Source organism: Cryptomeria japonica, chromosome 1, assembly GCF_030272615.1.
Source record: "Cryptomeria japonica chromosome 1, Sugi_1.0, whole genome shotgun sequence".
Classification (NCBI taxonomy): Eukaryota; Viridiplantae; Streptophyta; class Pinopsida; order Cupressales; family Cupressaceae; genus Cryptomeria; species Cryptomeria japonica.
The window spans coordinates 356,092,835-356,114,110 of record NC_081405.1 but is presented as its reverse complement, the minus strand read 5'-3'; positions in this window follow the sequence as shown (position 1 = coordinate 356,114,110).

Genomic DNA, 21,276 nt, shown 5'->3' with positions numbered 1-21,276 from the left:
CAAAGACAACTTTGTGTGAATTTATGCATGCCTTACATACATAAGAACCTGCAACAAAAACACCTACAGAAAGAAGATATACTCCATTACTTGAAAAAAAGACATTATATTACAAACTTGGAAAAACTCAGAATTGGAAACCAATATTAAGGAGACTTGCTCACAAGAATCTAGAACCCTTACAAAATGAGAATAATTCAGAATAAGAAGGTAGAGAGTAGAATTGGATTTCATCTCTGACAATGGCAACTGCCAAATATTCTGCATTAACCGCCCACACACTTGGCCTGCAAAAAATCTACTCTTTCTGACTGAAAAATAAATTCTGAGATCCTGAGGTAACTGCCCTAAAATATTTTCCGTGGGTTACACTTGACTGTAGAAATGGATTTCTCAAATCGAGAGCCTTCCAACGATATATAATATGTCTATATTTGGGCAAAACTTAACCTGCTAGTGAATTAATCTCTCAAGCATGCAGGTTAGTTATTTAAACCTCTACCTTTTCATTATAGTCTGAAACTACATTTTTAACTTTGAATTTCCCGTGCAGATCTCAGCCACATGTCACCTCTGGATTGACTCATGAGTCCCTCTAGACTCCACCTGTCCTGCCAGCTGAGCACGGTCGGACCCACCACTTCCTTGTCTCTTCCTTGTCTTCTTTTCTAAATTTCTCTCCTGTCGGGCCCCACCACTTGGTCACCAAGTCACACCGATTAGCCATCAAGCTACTTTCCATAGCGACAAAGAGACCACCATTGGATAATCTATTCGATCGTCAGATCTTCCTTGACTTGCCCACCCATTAATTCACCTTTGGATCCACCTACTCGCCACTTGGACCTACCACTAGACTTGGGCCCACCCTGGTTCTTCTTCTGGGCTCTGCCACGTGGCACATCCTGATTCATTCTATGCCCACCTAGACGACCACCTCAACTGCCACCTTGCCAGTCGCTATGTCATGGGGGATAACTATCGAGCATCTTCATCTCGCAGTATAGCAACAACCGTTAGATCGGCTCAAACCTGCTCGATCTTTAACACTTGAGCCGCTCTCCTTTTTCGCATGTGTTTTGTCCTCAAGTCACGATAAGTATTCAGTAGGCATCTTTCTATCATGGTATAGCGACCACTGTTAGATCTCTTTACTCGGTCATCAGATCTGCTCAACTTGCTCGGCCTTTACCTATTCATCCATCTGTGCCACATTTCAATCTCTGGTTTGCCACCTGAGCATGGCCTCATCCACCACTTCAGTGCCACCAGACCCACAGTCTCACTTTGGTTTCTTCGGCATTAGTCTTTCGGCCAAACTTCCTCCTTCGGTGAGTCGTACACATGTCTCATCGAACCTATAGTTTCATCGATGCCTTAATTTTATCGGCGGGACCAATTAGGATTTCTTTGATGTACCTTATGTTGATGGAACTGATGCCTTCGGTGAATTCATTTAGAGATCCATCGCGGCCAAGGTTTGTTCGACATTCATTTTGATGACATGTCACCTATTCTATCGCATCATCACCACTAGACCTCCCACCTCTTCTGCTGTGTGTCACCACGTGGCACCTTGTGATTTCCTCAGAGTCCACCTCGGCACCACTGGACCGCCACCTCACCAATCACCAAGTCGTGATGATATCTAGCGAGCATCTTTCTATCATGGTATAGCAACCATCATTGGATCATTTGTGATCACCCTTGATCTGCTCGACTTGCTCGCTGGTTATTTTGCCCTTCTGCTGCAAAATTTGGGTGCTTTGAGATGCACACAGGGGCAGGCGTGGGATCCACTGGACCACTGAGTGGCTCCTTGTCAAAAGCCCATAAGCTTTGACACTAAGGATATATGCGGCTTTTTTTTTAAATATTAAAACTCCCTCTGCACTACCAATGTGGGATAAATGCTTCCCTTGAAAGTTTCATTTCTTTTGTAAACCCAAATTGGCGCCCAGGTAAAAATGACTTACACAGGTCGATTGAACTTGTCTTGAGTTCTCTATGGCCTTTCCCAACGGCCATGCCAAACTTCACGGAGGGAAGAGCTAGTAAAAAAGGAGGGCATGGAACTGGCTATAAGCTTGCCCATCACATTTGCCAAAAAAATGATAAGCCATGCCAGGAGGAAGTGCAAATGCAAAATTCTTGAAATGGGCCTCTCAAATTCACCAAATTTTATAGGTCCCAATAGTGGGTCTGACTGGGGATGGTTAATTGCAAAATCAACACAAGAATTCAGAATCTATGGTAGAGCAAACCACTCAAAAAATAGGACACATCTCTTCTTCTCAAAACAGGGGTTCCTTATTGAAAACCACACAACAGAAAACAAAGCAACTGTACAATAAAAATTATTTACATATGACCTCGGGCCATCAAAATTCAAGTTAATTCTTACCTCTATCAAATACATGATTCTCATATCCATGAATCAAGGGTAAGATGGAATTTTCATTGTCATCTTCATGATCACAAACATTGTCTCTTCTCATCAGCTTATCACATAAAAGATACTCAACATGCTGGTAATCACCAAATAGTTGGAAATCAAACAAATGCTAAGAGTGCTAATCACTATATGACATACAACTGCCATACTCTATACAATTATTTCCCTACTGAAAAGAAAAGTAATCAAACTCCCTCTGAAAGCTAGGAGCATTAGGCACATCTTGACCACTAGTTTGCACAAAAGGAAAGAACTCATCCATAATACTAGCTTGCAAACTAGAGAGGAACATTTCCTCATAAAATGACTGCAATTCATCTTGTTGATCATAGTTTCTATCAGCATTGTGTAAACATGAAAATGTATCATCACCTGTTAATGGTTCATTCACCACTTGCAAATATGGGAAAGTTACTTCAGATTTGTCATTCATTTTAAGAGCAAGATCCACACAATGCATATCAAATTCTGAATTCATATCAGCATATGAATCCACATTATCACATCTATCAACCTTATATGCATTTTCATCTTGTCTACTATTCAAATCAATTGTAGGGAAAGAATCAATATCATATGTATCATACCTCACACCCTCAAAAATATTATCAATATCAAAATGTATACTGGTTGGGTATGAGAGATTGGGGACACTTCTGGATGCATACCTCTGAAGATCAGCAGGTAAGAGTTCAAAGATTTGTTCACTACTTAGTGAACCTTCTCCTTCATTTTCATTTCCTTGGCTTTACTTTCTGTGTTGTAAACATTGTCCCAATCTGATGCAAGTATTAAATCTTTTGTGCTCATGTCTTTGTGCACATTTATTTTGTTATTACAACAACTTGCATCTGCATCATTACCTTTATCATGTTGATCATAAAGTGCTACTATATGTTGCAACATGGTTTCATAACCTTGGTTGCAAACACTTTGTGGATTGAGGTTGACAGCAAGGTCATCTATATTATTCAAATCTGAAACCTCAACAAGCTCACGATTATTTGAACAATAACTTATGTTCTCACAATTTTCTTCTTGCTCTGAATAAACATCTGCACTATCATGCTAAGAACAAGATTCATCTTCAGCATCATATGAGACATCTCCACTCACTGATTCATCTCCATCACTACATCCAATATTACATGCATTTTCAGATTTATTCATTTCAATCTCATCCATCCACTCTTTAATGTGTGCAACACTTTCTTCCCTCAAGGTTGAAGACCAATTGACTAAGTCGGGCTCATCAAGCTCTAAGAATAATTGAAACCAAACAGACTCATGGGATCTAACATCAACTGGGAGCTCATTTAATGCAGCAATAAACATTTCATAAAAGACATATGATGATTCTTCCTTTCTCTTCCCTAATTTCCTTATTAAAAACAAGATGAATCTATCTTGGATCTTTTGAATACATATCTCAATTTCCCTATCAATGTCTTTCAGATTTGACAAAGGGTTTTCAGATCTAGGAACCACATCTAGATCCATCAAAATTGAGAAATCTACTAAACCATTACTTGGACAATGCATCTTACTATTTTATACTCTCTTTTCAAAATATATGCAGTCACTAATTTCATAACCAGACATACTTCTCACAATCACTTATGACTGCATTTTTTTTAAACATGAAGTATGTAAAGTGTAGACTTCTTTCCTTTCTATGGTGACTGTTTCACCTTATAAGGAACAAATAATTATCTCAACAATGAGGAATACCTAGAGTAAATTTGTTGTTGCTCTCCACTTCACTTCTGACTGAAAATTTGAAGAACTCCTCCAAATCTCAGGTTCATTCTTACAGAGTCGCCACCTCCCTGAAGAGGAATAAAATTTAACCACTGATCTTCACTTTGAAACACTTTCATATTTTTGGGTCTCACACAACAGAGTCACATAATGTTTTGTTTTTTAATTTCTCAGCAACAAAACCTTCCAGGATATACACTTTCAAATTTGAAAATAACTTTCAGATTTGTAAACTTCTAAGACTCTTCTCCAAATGACTTTGGCCAGACTCATGGATTTAACTTGACAAAAAATTACATCATTGTCCCCAACAGAGTCGCCATTTTTTTTGTTCTCAAAAAAGAGAAACCCAAGTTGACCTACAATCTATTTATGAAATAGCCAACTTCATACAATGAAGAACTTTAGGACTTGGACAACATAACAAGGATATGAATCCTTCTACTCTTCAGGCTCTGCAAAACCTAGGTGGGTGTACCTTTGATGCATTGAATCAGACCCATTACACACATGACAACATCAACCAAAGAAGATAGATCTCATAAGGCTTAACAACTAGGAGGTTACCGCAGATGGGCTAGATCTACATTGGCATCTCAACTAAGTTGAAGCATGAGATAGGTGGAACAAACTAAACCTACAAACATAAAAGTAAATGGATATTTGATTTTTAAAATCTCTGAGAATCCCCAGAATCTGCAAGACCAATGCCTTATCCAAGGGCATAGAGTCATATATCAAACTGTAAATGAAAACCTCCATTGCAAATCCACCTTCATCATTAAATATTCCTGCATTAATGCCTTATAGAAATGCATTACTCAGCTCACTCACAAAATCATCAAATCTTGAAAATATATCCCATTATCTATGATTGGTTACAGAGTTTAAATTCTTCCTTGAAGAATGCCTGCAAACAATCACAACAATCTCCTTGAGATGACAAACTCTAGCCTCCTTGAGGATTTAATTTGTAATAAAGAAATATACATTTAGAGACAACTTTGTGTAAGTTTATGCATGCCTTACATGCATAAGAACCTGCAACAAAAACACCTACAGTAAGAAGCTATACTCCATTACTTGAAAAAAAGATATTATATTACAAACTTGGAAAAACTCATAATGGGAAACCAAGATTAAGGACCCTTGCTCACAAGAATCTGGAACCCTTACAAAATAAGAAGAATTCAGAATAAGAAGGCAGAGAGGAGAATCAAATTTCATCTCTGACAATGGCAACTGCCAAATATTCTGCATTAACCGCCCACACACTTGGCCTGCAGAAAATCTACTCTTTCTGACTGAAACATAAATTTTGAGATCTCGAGGTAACTACCCCAAAATATTTTCCATGGGTTACACTTGACTATAGAAATGGACTTCTCAGATCAAGAGCCTTCCAATGATATATAATATGTCTATATTTGGGCAAACATTAACCCGTCGGTGAATTAATCTCTCTAGCATGCAGGTCGGTTATTTAAACCTATGCCTTTTCCTTATAGTCTAAAACTATATTTTTAACTTTGAATTTCCTGCGCAGATCTCAGCCACATGTCACCTCTAGATTGAATCATGAGTCCCTCTAGACTCCACCTATCCTACCACCTGAGCACAGCTGGACCCACCACTTCCTTGTCTCTTCCTTGTATTATTTTCTGAATTGTTCTCCTATCGGGCCCCACCACTTGGTTACCAATTTGCATCGATTAGCCATTGAGCTACTTTTCATTGCGACATAGCGACCACTATTGGATCATCTATCCGACCGTCAGATCTTCCTTGACTTTCCCACCCGTTAATTCGCCTTTGGATCCACGTACTCGCCACTTGGACCTGCCAATGGACTTGGGCCCACCCTAGTTCTTCTTCTATGCTCTGCCACTTGACACATCCTGATTCATTCTGAGCCCATCTGGATGGCCACCTCAACTACCACCTCGCTCATCACTATGTCGTGGGGGATAACTATCGAGCATCTTCATCTCGCGGTATAGAAACAACTGTTAGATCGGGTCAAACCTGCTCAATCTTTAACATCTGAGCCGCTCTCCTTTTCCGCATGTGTTTTATCGCCAAGTGACGGTGAGTATTTGGTGGGCATCTTTGTATTACGGTATAGTGATCGCCATTAGATCTCTTTGCCCGGTCATTAGATCTTCTCAACTTGCTTGACCCTTACCTCTTCGTCCATCTGTGCCACGTGTCAATCTCCAGTAATCCACCCGATCCACCTGAGCACGGCCTCATCTGCCACTTCAGCGCCACTCAACCCATCATCTCACTTTGGTTTCTTTGACATCAGTCTTTCTGCCAAACTTCCTCCTTTGACAATTCATTCACATGTCTCATCGAACCTACAGTTTCATCAGACCAATTTGGACTTCTTCAATGTACGTTATGTCAATGGAACCCATGCCTTTGTCAAATTCATTTAGAGATCCATCGCGGCCAAGGTTTGTTCGACATTCATTTTGATGACATGCCACTTGTTATGTCGCGTCATCACTACTGGACCTTCCACCTCTTCTGCTGCGTGTCACCATGTGGCACCTTGTGATTTCCTCAGAGTCCACCTTGGCACCATCAGACCTGCCACTAGACCACCACCTCACCAGACACCAAGTCACAATGATATCTTGGGAGCATCTTTCTATTGCAGTATAGTGACCACCATTGGATCATCTATGATCACCGTTGATGTGCCCCACTTGCTCACTGGTTATTTTGCCCTTTTGCTACAAAATTTGGGTACTTTGAGATGTGCGTCAGGGCAGGTGTGGGGTCCACTAGACCACTGAGCATCTCCTTGTCAAAATCCCATAAGATTTGACACTAAGGATATATGTGGCTTTACTTTTAAATATTAAAACTCCCTCTACACTACCAATGTGGGATAAATGCTTCCCTTGAAAGTTTCATTTCTTTTGTAAACCCAAATTGGCACCCAGGTAAAAATGCCTTACACAAGCCAATTGCACTTGTCTTGAGTTCTATATGGCCTTTCCCAACAGCCATGCCAAACTTCACGTAGGGAAGAGCTAGTAAAAAAGGAGTGGGGGGGGCAAAACTGGCTTTAAGCCTATCCATTGCATTTGCCAAAAAAATGATAAGCCATGCTAGGAGGAAGTGTAGATGCAAAATTTTGAAATGGGCCTCTCAAATTCACCAAATTTAATAGGTCCCAACACAATCATCAAGAATATATCCACCACTACAAATATAGAATCATTTTATCTCTTCGTTTTAGGTAAGCCAAGTATGAAATCCATGCTTATGTCCTTCCAAGGTCTTTCTAGAACTGTCAATGGCTTATACAGTCCAACATTTTGACTACCTCCTTTTTCTAATTGACAAATTTTACAACTCTAAACAAATTTCCTAACATTCTTATGAAGTTGAGGCTAGAAGTAATTCTCACTTACCAATGTTGTTGTCTTGTCTACTCCAAAGTGTCCAGCTAATTCTCCACTATGTTTTTCCTTTATTATATTTTCTCTCATTGAGCTTCGGGGTATACACAACTGATTACCTTTGAACAACATCCCTTCTTGCATGAAATAATCTAACCACTTACTCCTATCCATCACAACATGTTTTGTGTAAGCTCTCCAAGGTTCTATAAAATTTGGTTCATCCTCATATAGGTTCTTCAATTCCTCAAAACCCAATACTTCTATTCTCATTTATGTCAAAAAATTCCTCCTTCTTCTTAGGGCATCATCAACTTTATTTGGATGTCTACTTCTGTGCTTGAAAACAAAAGTGTAACTCTGTAAGTACTCTACCCATCTCATGTGTCTTTGATTCAACTTACCTTGATTGTTCAAATATTGCAATGCTTGATGATCGGTATACAACACAAACTCCTTAGTCAGAAAATAATGTCCCCACTTCTTCAATGCTTGAATTATGGCATAAAATTCCTGATTATACACTGAATACCTCCTCCTTTCATCATTCAATTTCTCACTTAAATAAGCTATCAGTCTTCCTTCTTGGCTCAACATTGCTCCAATTGTATTTCCACTTGCATCACAGTCCACTTGAAAGACTTTATCAAAATCTAGTAAAGCCAACATAGGCTGCTCTGTCACCTTTTGCTTCAACAATTCAAAACTCCTATTTTCTCCAGTTGTCCACTTGAAATCATTTTTATCTCATCTCATTGTTTCTATCATAAGGTTGCAAATTGAACTTAATTTTTTGATGAACTTTCGATAAAAACTAGCCAATCCATGAAATGATCTTACCTCTCCAATGCTCTCTAGTGTAGGCCAATCAGCAATTGCTCTTACTTTCTTAGGATCCATCTTCAATCCATCCACAAATATCACAAATCCTAAGTATATTAATTATTCCTTCATGAAACTACACTTCTTAATATTTATCAGCAACTTTTCTTCTCTCAACCTTTGCAAAACTTTTCTCACATGCAATAGATGTTCCTCTTTTGTTTTACAGAAAAATCGAAATGTCATCTAAGTACACAATAATAAACTTACCCAAAAATTTCTTCAACACCTCATTCATCAATCTCATGAAAGTGTTAAGTGCATTAGTCAATCCAAAAGGCATCACCAACCATTCATATAGTCCTTCATTTGTCTTGAATGTTGTCTTCCACTCATCTCTTTATCTGATTCTGATATGATGATATCCACTCTTCATGTCTATCTTTGTATAATATCTGGCCCCGCTTAGACAATCTAATATGTCATCCATCCTAGGAAAAGGAAATTGGTACTTCACTATGATTTTTTTATTGCTCTGGAATCAGTACACATCCTCCATTCTCCATTCTTCTTAGGTGCTAATACTGTTGGAACTGCACAAGGACTCAAACTCTCTCAGATCAAACCCTTCCTCAACAACTCCTACACTTGTTAATTCAACTCTTCATTCTCTATGGGTGTCATCAAGTGTGTTGCTTTATTAGGAAAACTAGCTTTGGGAATCGGGTCCATCCAATGACCGATACTTCTTACTGGAGGTAATCCGTCAAGAACGTTATCTGAAATGATATCTCCATAATCTATCAGCATTTCTTTTATCTCCTCCAGTGGTTCTTATTCAAGCTCTGGATTCTTTGTCTTCTTAGGAATTAGGGCAAAGCACATATTCTCATGTCTCATCCCATCTAGGAACTTCCCTCCATCAACTAGACAAATTTTGGCATTAGTATGAACTTCACTCTTCATAGCCTCCTCCAAAGGCAACCAGACTTGTTTCTCCCCATTATCCACAACAATATATATATATATATATATATTCCTTCTTCCATCATGCATTTCTTGTCTATTATACTGCCAAGGTCTACACAACAAGTTATGGCATACATCCATAGGTATAATATTGCACAAAATTTCATCATGATAAGCTCCAACCTTCAATTTTACCAAATATTGTTCACTTACCAATACCTTATGCTCATCTTGAATCCATGCTATTTGATAGGGCTTATGGTATTTCAACCTCTCCAAATTCAACTTAGTCACCATTCACTCTGAAACAAGGTTATCAGTACTACCACTATCAACTATAACTTTACAACACTTATCGACTACTTTACATCTTGTCTTGAACAAATTCTTCCTCTGAAAGGGCTCTTGCTCTCCTCTGGTATGATATAATGCTCTCCTCATCATCAACAACTCTCCATCCTCCGGTTTGTTACCTGATTTGGTAGGTTCTTCTTCTACCAAGGTTTCTCTCCCATGGTCCTTTGTCTTCTTACATTCAAAGGCACGATGTCCTTCTCCCCCGCATTTGAAACAGGTTCCTCTAAATACTCTATTTTGTTGTCTTTTATCTTCCTTTCCATAACCTTCATTCTAGTAACCTTCATTTTCTTTCTTCTGGTAAAACTTTATGTCATCTCTCTGGTACAAACTACCATCTCAACTGACTTCCTTGTCTTTATTGTAATCGACACAGGTTCCTTGACCTCCGGTATAGGATCTTCCTCCCTAAAATCTTCCGCCTCTACCTCGTTGCTTTTGCTCATGTCGTTTATTCAACTTTTATTCCACCTTCAAGACATATTGGTATACTTCTTCCACACTATTCAACTTGATCAAACTCAGTTCATCTTGTATCAACATCCACAATCCATTCAACTATCAGGCATCTTGTTCAACCTCCTCATCGACATGTCTGGATCTGATGTTCAGCTTGTAGAATGCTTTGGTATACTCCTTCACACTAGTTTCTTTTTTCTTCAGGTTCTAAAACTTCTGGAACAAATTCACTTGATAGTCGGTAGGAAAGAACTTTGATTTCAACCTACTAACCATTCACTCCCATGATTTGATCTTCTCTTAACCTCTTCTTTGTCTGTCTACTTGCAAATTTTCCCACCAAAGAGATGCATGACCTTTCAATCTAGTACAGGCATATTTCACCTTTCGTTCTTTCGCGGTATTCTAAAAATCAAAGTACTTCTCCATCTCCAACATCCAATCCATCAATTCATCTAAATACAACTTGCCATTATAATCTGGTGGGGTAAATTGTGGTTTGGTGTTTTCTCTACTCAAAACCCTCAAGAACCATTCTTCTTCTAGATTGATCACCAGTTAATTTGCAACTGCTTCTCCTACCTTAACTTCTGCTTCATCATTGCTCCAGCTTGACCTCATCTCTTGGTCATTTCAATAGCTTCTAATCGGGCTACAATTCCTCTCAACATTTACATCACACCAAGTCTTTATTTCCACATGCTCCACCACCTCTAGAACTTCTTCATGACATCTTCATGCAGGTCCTCTATAGCTATGGGTCAAATCCCTGATTCTACCACCCCACAACAAAAATCTTATGAAACTTCACAATCTCTGGAATGAAATATTTCTCTGATACCACTTGGTGCAATCATGGTTAGGAGGGTCCTCAAGGAAAACAATCTGGACCGTGCAACAAACTAAAACAACACAATACAATGGAAGCAATGTAGAATTAGATGTATTAAATCAAAGAAATTGATTACAAACTGCTAGCAACATGCGGGCTACAACATTTTTCTCACAAGCCTCATTACAGAATATGCATGTTATGCAACATCTGGCTCAAGCAAGAATGTGAGCCAACTCTATAATAACTAATCCTTAGATTTATCTTCTATATTCTAATCACTTCCTATTACATGCTTGATTACATTGATTTATATGATCAAGAATGACCTACGTCAACCCAAGATGAACAAATGTCGATGAATCAAAATGAAACATGTAAAACAACAAGGGCAACCATGCTCTTCATCAGGGTCTTATGGCTCTTGTGTATAAAGTGTTGAAAGGGAAATGCATTGAAAAACCTATTAAAGGTAAAAATGCAAGGGATGAGGACACGAAGAGTGAGGTTAGTAGTTTTAACTTTGACTTGGAGACTAAAGGCGAGTCAGAGGAGATAAATAAAAAGGGGAGGAACAAGGGAAAGAGGAAGAGGATAGTGGTGGATTCAGATATTTTGGAGTCTGAGGCCGAGTCCTTCGAAGGTAAATTCATCAAAAACAAGAAAGGGAAAGGCATCGGAAAGCAAACCCAGAGGAAGAAGAACATCAGCAGGGGAGGTAACAAAGATATTAATCAAATTTTGATTGATTTTGATGAGGAGGCAAAGGAAGATAAAAATGATAATGGGTAGGATAAGGAGGGGATGATATTTTGGTTGTGGGCAACAATGAGGATTTGAATACTCAAGGTCTTTAGAAAGAGGATCAAGAGGACAAAAGGGGCAAATCTAGTGATTGTGTTGGAGAAAATGAGAGTATTAAGGGTTTATGTGATACCGTCAGCACAATGGTGAAAGACATAGGCAGCCTAAAGAAGGACATGAATGTTGTCAAAACAGCCATGATAGGTGACAAACACCTATCTGAAAATGTCAAAGAATTAGCAGTGGAAATTAATAATGCTGAAGCCATCAAAAACATGGTGAGTAAAATTATTGCAACTAAAAAAAAAAGGTTAAGGAGATGGAAGAAAATAAGGAGGTGAAAGGGATGGAAATTGCTATGAACAATCTGGGTAGCAGAGTTGACAGGATGGAACTCATAGTAAAGAAGATAGCTAAACAGAACTTCAAGATTCTCAAAGCCTTGGTGGACAACATGAACATTTTGATTAACAGATTTGATAACATCAAAGATAAATAGGGCAACAAGGATCCATTGGACAAAAAAGGTCACGAGAAGAGGACTAGATCCAATACCAGGAATAAGGGCGACATCAAGGGTCGAGAGCTGGATGATTTAAAGACCTCTATGAACAACATGAAGAAGATGGTGGTCCATGCTGAAGATATCATAAAAAATATGTAGTTGTCTTGGTCTCGGTCTCGATCTCTATCTTTGTGTTGTCTTTTTGCTTTCCTTTTGTTGTCTTTTTGTGGTTCTTCATGTTATGTTTGTTGACATCCCTTTTTTTCAGATGGGATCAATTTTTGTTATTGAAGTGATCAGGCACGGTTCTTTCTAGCTCTTTTGCTCTCCTGATATGAAAAAGGTTCGGGTTCCTTTCAAAAACCTATTTTTACTTAATCAAAACAAGGTCGGCCTTCACCAAAGATATCCAAAAAATCCAAAGGAAGAAGTGCAGACCCAAGGGGAAGGTTAGCCACATGTCAAGGAACGTTAGAAACAATTAATTGAATCTCTACAAGCTACGAAAGAGATCCACAAGGTTCGCCAATAGCAAATAGGTCCAAGCAGTTCCGGTGTTCTAAGCCAGAAAATTATCTCAGATTCCAAAAGAAATAACTTGGTGGAAAAAGATCCAAACATCCCACGGACCAAGAATAAGGTAGATGAACATGTCCACAATCAGAATCCAACTCCACAAGATCTGGTGAGCACATGCAAAGAAACACAGAAGGATATGTTGAACTACAAAAACAAGAACAACTAAAAAGGAAATATTTTTCATTGATGCAAGATTACCAAGAACCAGGGATGCTCTTGCATCACACACACACTTGGTCAATTCTTGGCTTAGTTTTGTCTCATGAAAAAATTTAGTGTAGGTTTTTTATTTTCCTTATGTTAATAGGAGTGGTTTATATGAGGACACGTAGCGAAATACTTCATGTGTAACTCTCCACATGAAAAATATATTATTTAAGCTTGCTACATGTGTAACTCTCCACCTCACATGGGTAGTTGAGTTACACACCATCTTTTGGCTTGTTGTGCCACCTCTCATAACCACTATTTTGTCATTTCCTAAGTGGGTTATGGGTTAGTTGGGTTTCACACCCTCTTTTGGCCTTATGTGCCAACTTTCTCAACTCCTTTTTTGTCTTCATGTAAGTAGGTTATGCCACATGTTTTGGCATTTACCAAGAAGGTAAAACCTCCCACTTTTTATGGGGAATAGGAGTTAATCTACCCCTTGGATGTATATGCTTATAGTTTTCTATATAATAAGCACTATACTCTCACCTTCACTAGTCAAGTAAGTGGAGTGATAGCTCGGTGAGAGTCTTCTCTAAATTCTCTTCTTTGTGTCTATTTCTCTCTCATATCGAAATTATCTTCATTCAACTATTTTGATCTTTGATCATCTGTTGCGTGAGGAGTTGCATGTGATCTACGACCGACATCAGATCTTGGCTCGATTCTTGCTTCTCGTAGAATCTCACATGGTATCAGAGCTTATTGTCCGTTATAGCTCATTGATTTTTTTGATTTATTTGAGGGATTTGAGACTTTTATATAGCTAATATTTTTCTTAAAAACTAAGTATGCTCTTCTCCTGCATTCTCGTGTGATCTGGAGAATCAGAACAGTTTAAAGGAAAATGGCTTCTAGTTAAATCTGGTTTACATGTATGTGTTCTTGTAAGATCTAGGTGATTGCAGCTTTGTGGTAATATTGGAAGCTTAATAAGAATTTCCAGAGTGTCCATAAGGCTTGACAAAGTCAAAAGTGACTTTTACTTCACCAAAATCAGAGTTTGGAGGACACAATAAAAAATCAGAGTAAATTTTTTTTACTGGAGCTATTTTTATTTCGGCTTTAGTGTTCCAACTTTTGTTCACTTTCACAAAAAACTATTTCTAGGTTTTCTTCCTAGCATCGAAAAACTTCTGGGTTTTGGATGGTATTTCCAGAAAATTAATAAATTTTGCAGAAATCGAGAGCTTGAATAGGGCTTAAGCCATTTTTCTATCAGGGAAATTCAGCAACCTTTCTTAAAAGTTGCACAACGTTTGCCTCAAGTGTCAAATTTTTGCAAAAAAATACTTGACGGAAAGATGGAAATGAGCACTCTCCATTATTCCAGGTCTAATTGAAATTTTTTGCCTTTTTCTATTAGATATTAAAGGTTGTATCAGCTGCTTCTTTTTCTCTTCAACTGGTCATATCTTTCTCCTCACAACTCTATTTTTTTTAAATTAATAGTTGTTGGAAAGGTATTGAGATAAATTAAACAGTTATAAGGCTAATTTGTTTCAAATATTATCTCAAATTATTTGTATTTAAAATCTCTATTGGTTTCTTAAAAGAATTGTAATCTGATAAAAAGCCTTGTAAATGCACTAATTATAAAGTGTCAACCTTGTAATATTTGGTGGGGGTGATTTCTGAGACTAGTGAAAAGGGGGGGTGTCTCTTGTGCCTTCTTTCTTGCACTTTTCTTGATTCTTTGCAATCTTCTTTTCTACTATCATGGATGCATCTATAGTTCCACTTTTAACACCATATAATTATTTTGAATGGAAATCTAAGATGATAATATATCTGAAAAGACATGGATATCATCATGTTACTATGGGACTTGAAATTGAACCTCAAGATGCTGCAGAAAAGATTAAATGGTTTAATAAATGTGATGAAGCTTTTGGTACTCTATGTATGTCAATCTCTCCAGACCTTCTTTTTCACATTGAATCTACCACTACACCAAATGCAGTGTGGACCACTTTGGAAAACCTATTTGGTAAGCAAGATGAGTTAAGAGGTCATCAGTTAGAGAATGAACTCATAGGGTTGAATCCAACCAATTTTGATACTATACAAGACTTCTTCACTAAACTTAAGTCTGTAAGATTGTAGTTGGAACAGTGTGGAACTAAGAAAGATGATAAGCAACTGATCTTGAGTATTCTTTCTAAGCTTGGTCCTAACTATTCAGTGTTTGTTTCTACATTATATGCTACAAAATGTGCCCTAGGTACCACATTCAAAATGCCTTCTCTAGATGAATTTGCTGCAGAACTCACTAGGGAGAAAGACAAATTGGTTCAAATGGGTACAATAAAACCCTCTAAGTCACATGTCTTAGTTGTAAATCAAGGCACAAAAGAACAAAAAGGGTCTAGTAAGCAAGATAAGAAACAAAAGAACCAAGGAGAGAAGAAAAAAGATTAGAAATTTGCTACTTCAAAAGTAGATAATCAGACCTCTTCATCAAGAGGTGAACAACCTAAGAAGGAGAAGGTCAAGTGTTCTTATTGTAAGAGGCTTGGTCATGATGAACATAAGTGTTTAAAGAAACAAATTGATCACCTTTCAAATCTTCTTGAAAAGAATAATATCAAGGTGCCTGATTCAGTCAAATAGAGTTCATTAGAAGGATCTTCTAAGGATATAGATAAGAGTAAAGGGAAAGGAAAGGGTAAGGCCCTGATTGTTGTTGCTTCACAACCTAATTCTTGGATAATTGACTTGGGTGCTTCACATCACATGGCTTCTTCAAAAGATGATTTCACCTCTTTAGAGCAATGTTCTATGCCTTCCATACTAATGGTTGATGACACTCCTATTGAAGTGCATGGGAGAGGGTTTGTTGATGTGGGTGAAGGAAAATTTAAGGATGTCCTTTGTGTTCCATCTTTATCAACTAATCTCCTATCTATTTATCAGATCACTCACACTGGTTCTAGCAAGCGAGTTGAGTTCACACTAGATACAGTGGTAATCAGTGAAATGCATAATGGGTCTACTATTGTTGTGGGAAAAGCAGATCATCAATCCAGATTATATCAGTTTTCTCACTTTGTTCCTGACTCTCCTTCGAAAGTTTTACTCACTCATGCAGATGAGATTAGTTGTTTGTGGCATCAACGATTTGGCCACTTGAACTATCGTTACTTGCAACAACTCAATAAACAAGACATGGTTTTAGGGTTTCCTTCTATTCGATTTTCTGATGGAGTTTGCAAGGATGTATTATTGGTAAGCATCCTGAGGAGAAGTATGATAAAGGCAAAGCATGGAGAGCTCCACATCTATTGGAGTTTGTACATAATGACTTGGCAGGACCATTTCCACAACCATCTTTCAATAGGGCTAGATATATTTTAACATTTATTGATGACTTTTCTATATTTACATGGGTTTACTTTCTCAAACAAAAGTCTGAGGTATTTGAGAATTTTCTAGATTTCAAAGATTTTGCAGAGAAACAATCTGGGAAGTTCATCAAGATTCTGTGTACAGATAATGGGGGTGAATATGTTAATAATCAGTTTGAACAATTTTGTGCTTCAAAAGGTATCAACATGCAGCACACAGTTCCATACAGTCCTCAGCAGAATGGTGTCACAGAATGGAAGAATAGGTCCTTGAAGGAGATGGCAAATTGTATGATTCACTCCAAGTCTTGGGCACCTTAGTATTGGGCAGAGGCCATCAATTGTGCATGTTACATCTAGAATCAAGTTCCTCATAAAGCTGTGAAGGGGGTAACTCCTTTTCAAGCTTGGACTGGTCGGAAACCTATAGTTAAGCATTTCAGAGTGTTTGGTTCTCTTGCATGGGCCCACATTCTAGCAGAGAAACGCAAGGCTATGGATCCGCAGAGCAAGCCTTGCATATTTGTTGGGTATCCAGATGATGTCAAAGGGTATAGACTTCTCCATCCCTCTACACATGAGTTGTTCATTGAGAGGAGTGTTCATTTTGAGGAGAGTTCTTCTATTTCTTCTCATACCACTTCTCCATCCACTATCATATTGGAGACATTGCATGATGATGATAGTTCTTCTGAAGATCTTAATCCTCCTAATCCTATTGAGGAGTCTTCTTCCTCCACTTCAGATGGTGACAGTGATGGTGAGGATTCACATTCTTCTCATAGTCATCCTTCAGAGGTTGATGATTCTCCCCCAGACTCTCCAGCTTCAGTGCCTCTTTGGGCTCGACAAACTTTTGAGTCAGCAGGAGATTGGCTTGGTGATCCATCAGATTCTAGAAGAACTAGGTCACAATTTTAACAAGCTCCACATCTCTTCATTGCTTCAACTTCTGATCCACAGTCTTTTCGAGAAGCTACAGGTGTTCCCAAATGGGATGCTGCAATGCAAGAAGAGTTTAATTCCTTGGAAAGGAATCACACATGGGATTTAGTTCCTCTTCCTAAGGGAAGGAAACTTGTTCGATGCAAGTGGATCTATCAAACAAAATTTGCAGCAGATGGTTTAGTTGACAAGTATAAGGCTCGCTTGGTAGCAAAAGGCTTTTCCCAAGTTTTAGGGGTTGATTACTCTGAGCCTTTTGCTCCAGTTGCTAAGATGAATTCCATCCAACTTGTCCTTGCTATTGCTGCAACCCATCATTGGTAAGTTCATCAAATGGATGTCAAGAGTGCATTTCTTCATGGTGACCTTCAGGAGGAAATCTACATGGAGCAACCACAAGGGTTTGTTCAAGATCCTTCACTTGTGTGTCGACTTTGAAAGTCTCTCTATGGTCTCAAACAAGCTCCTCGAGCTTGGTATGCCAAGATGGACTCCTTCCTTCTGATAGTTGGTTTTACTCAATGCCATTCTGATCGGAACGTCTACATTCTATACCAGGATGATACTCTCACATTTCTAGTTCTCTATGTTGATGACTTGTTGATCACAGGGAGTCACTCATCCACCATCAAGGTAGTGAAAACTGCTCTACATGATAGATTTCTGATGTCAGACTTGGGTCTTCTACATTACTTCTTGGGAATTGAGATTACTCAATCTTCTTCAGGCATCTTCCTTGGACAACCCAAGTATGCACTTGATATGCTCTCTAGATTTCACATGGCTGATTGTAAGCGTGCACCTACTCCTTTTTTGTTTGGGGTCAAACTTGAGGCTAAGTGCTCTTCACCCTTGGTTGATAGAACTTTATATCAACAAATTGTTGGGAGCCTCATCTACTTGACTCATACGAGACCTGACATTTCATATGTGGTGGGCATGGTCTCTAGATTCATGTAGGAGCCACATGAATTGCATTGGAAAGAAGTTAAGCAGATTCTTCACTACATTCAGGGTACTCACAATAATGGAATTCAGTATGCAGCAGGAATGGATATTGACTTGGTGGGATATATGGATTCAGATTGGGTGGGTGATTCTTAGGATCACAAATCCACTTCAGGGTATTTCTTCTCACTTGGTTTTGGTCCAGTTTGTTGGTCGAGTAAGAAGCAGTCTTCAATTTCTCTTTCATCAATAGAGGTTGAGTATCAAGGGGCAGTTAATGCCACCACTGAGGCTATTTGGCTTCAGAATATTCTCACTGAGTTTGGTATTCCAGTTAGGAAGCCTACTATCATCTTTTGTGATAATCAAAGTGCTATACAGATCTCAAGAAATCCAGTTCATCACCAGAGGACGAAACACATTGAGATACATATGCACTATATTCAGGAGCTCATTCAAGAAAGCATCATTGATCTTAAGTATTGTTCTACAATGGAGCAAACTGCGGACATCTTCACCAAACCCTTCACCGAAAGCAAGTTCCTTCATTTGTGATCACTACTTGGGATACGACAGGTATCTACTTCAGGAGGGACTTCTTAGTCCTTCTTTCTTTCTCTCCTTATTTAGGGGGGGGCTATTCCTCTTATGGGGGGCTTCTTCTTTTGGGGGGGCTATCCATGTACATGGGTACCTAACATGGTTGCATTTGTCGGGACCCATATTTTCACCCACCTAAGCTATGCTTAAGGGGGGGGGGGTGTTAGTGTAGGTTTTTTATTTTCCTTATGTTAGGGGGTATTTATTTTTCCTACACATATATTATTTAAGCCTGCTTAGGTTAATAGGAGTGGTTTATATGAGGACACATGGCAAAATACTTCAGCTACATATGTAACTCTCCACCTCACATGGGTAGTTGAGTTACACACCCTCTTTTGGCTTGTTGTGCCACCTCTCATAACCACTATTTTGTCATTTCCTAAGTGGGTTATGGGGTAGTTGGGTTTCACACCCTCTTTTGGCCTTATGTGCCAACTTTCTCAACTCCTTTTTTGTCTTCATGTAAGGAGGTTATGCCACAGGTTTGGGCATTTACCAAGAAGGTAAAACCTCCCACTTTTTATGGGGAATAGGAGTTAATGCACCCCTTGGATGTATATGTTTATAGTTTTCTATATAATAAGCACTATACTCTCACCTTCACTAGTCAAGTAAGTGAAGTGATAGCTCGGTGAGAGTCTTCTCTAAATTCTCTTCTTTGTCTCTATTTCTCTCTCATATCAAAATTATCTTCATTCAGCTATTTTGATCTTTGATCATCTGTTGCGTGAGGAGTTGAATGTGATCTATGACCAACATCAGATCTTGGCTCGGTTCTCGCTTCTCGCAGAATCTCACAAAAAACATGAACAACATTATGGAAGGAAGCACAAGCTGGGACAACAAACTAGTATCTGTTTGGGGTTCCATTAATCACTTCTTAGTTGCTTTGTATGTTTGCATATGGAGTTCTTTTCTCAAGCTTGAGTGTCATACTCATTGTGTATTTTGCAACCTTTCCAATGTTCATTTCTATCTCATAAGATTCATGCAAACTTTTTGGATTCTCATTCTTTAACCTGACACTCATCTTCCTACCAAATGCACCCAAGTAAATGAGAAATGCAAGTGCATCGTGAGGTCTTATATTCTCAAGGAATCTCTTCAGTATCTTCATGAATATGAGGTTGAATGTTGGAACCAATTCATCTTCTTTAATTTGAATGTTCATAAGATCATTGATCACTGCAAATGCATAAATTCTTTCACCAAACTGATGATTGAAAGCCAACTTGAATTATTTCTATGAATTAATTGATCAAGGTTGTAAGTTTGAGAACCATTCTCTTGCATAATCCTTCAAAGATTGCATAAAGAGCCTCATGAAAACATCTTCATAAGCAATCTCGTAATCTTCCATCAGATCACTAAACTATTGTAAGTATTTATTTGTTGATTCATCCTTTGTACCACCAAAATTTGGAAGCTTATCTTTGATTTCAGGTGGAAAGGGGTTTGGAAAACCAAGGACGCCATCAAAATTTAGATATCTACATCTCTCAATGCTGAAACGTTCTTTGATTACATGGTTGGGGCTGATTATTGAACATGTTTACACTTGGAACCAATTACAAATAAAGTCTTTGATACATATTGATGCTAATGCTTTCACACATTCTCTTACAATAGGAGATCTAAAATTTACTGCATTCATGAGTTTTCAACTACAACTAAGATCTTCATTGAATGGACACAAAACTTAAATGTGCATTATTCTCACAAATACAAGAATTACAAAATAAACTAATAAGTATTGAGAACTTACTACATCTCATTCCCTTCTTTAGTTTTTTTTCACTTAGTAGGGAACATTAACACCCTAAAGATTCTCACAAACTATTTGTAAACATAGCAACACTTTCCTAAAAAAAAATAGAATACCTATAAATATTACAGTAGTCGTTGATCCATTTCTTACGTTTGAAACATTTGTGGATCTAGAAGTTTCTTTCACATCTTCATGAGGTTTTTTGCTCAAAGTCGCCACCTCCTTATAGAGGAATTACTTTCAAATAGCTGAAAACTATTTAAAGAGTATAATTCATTATGGGGTCTTCATTAGCAGGGCCATTTAAATATTTCTTCAATATTGCTACAACACAATATTTCCCAAATCTAAAAATTTTCAAGAATCTTAAACAATTTTTTAGATTCTTTTAACTTGTCGACTCTTCCCAAATGGGTTTATGACTTGTCTCCCTGGCAGAGTCACCAATCTAATGGTTCCCAAATCAACAAGCTCACTAAAACCTAGAACTAGCCCA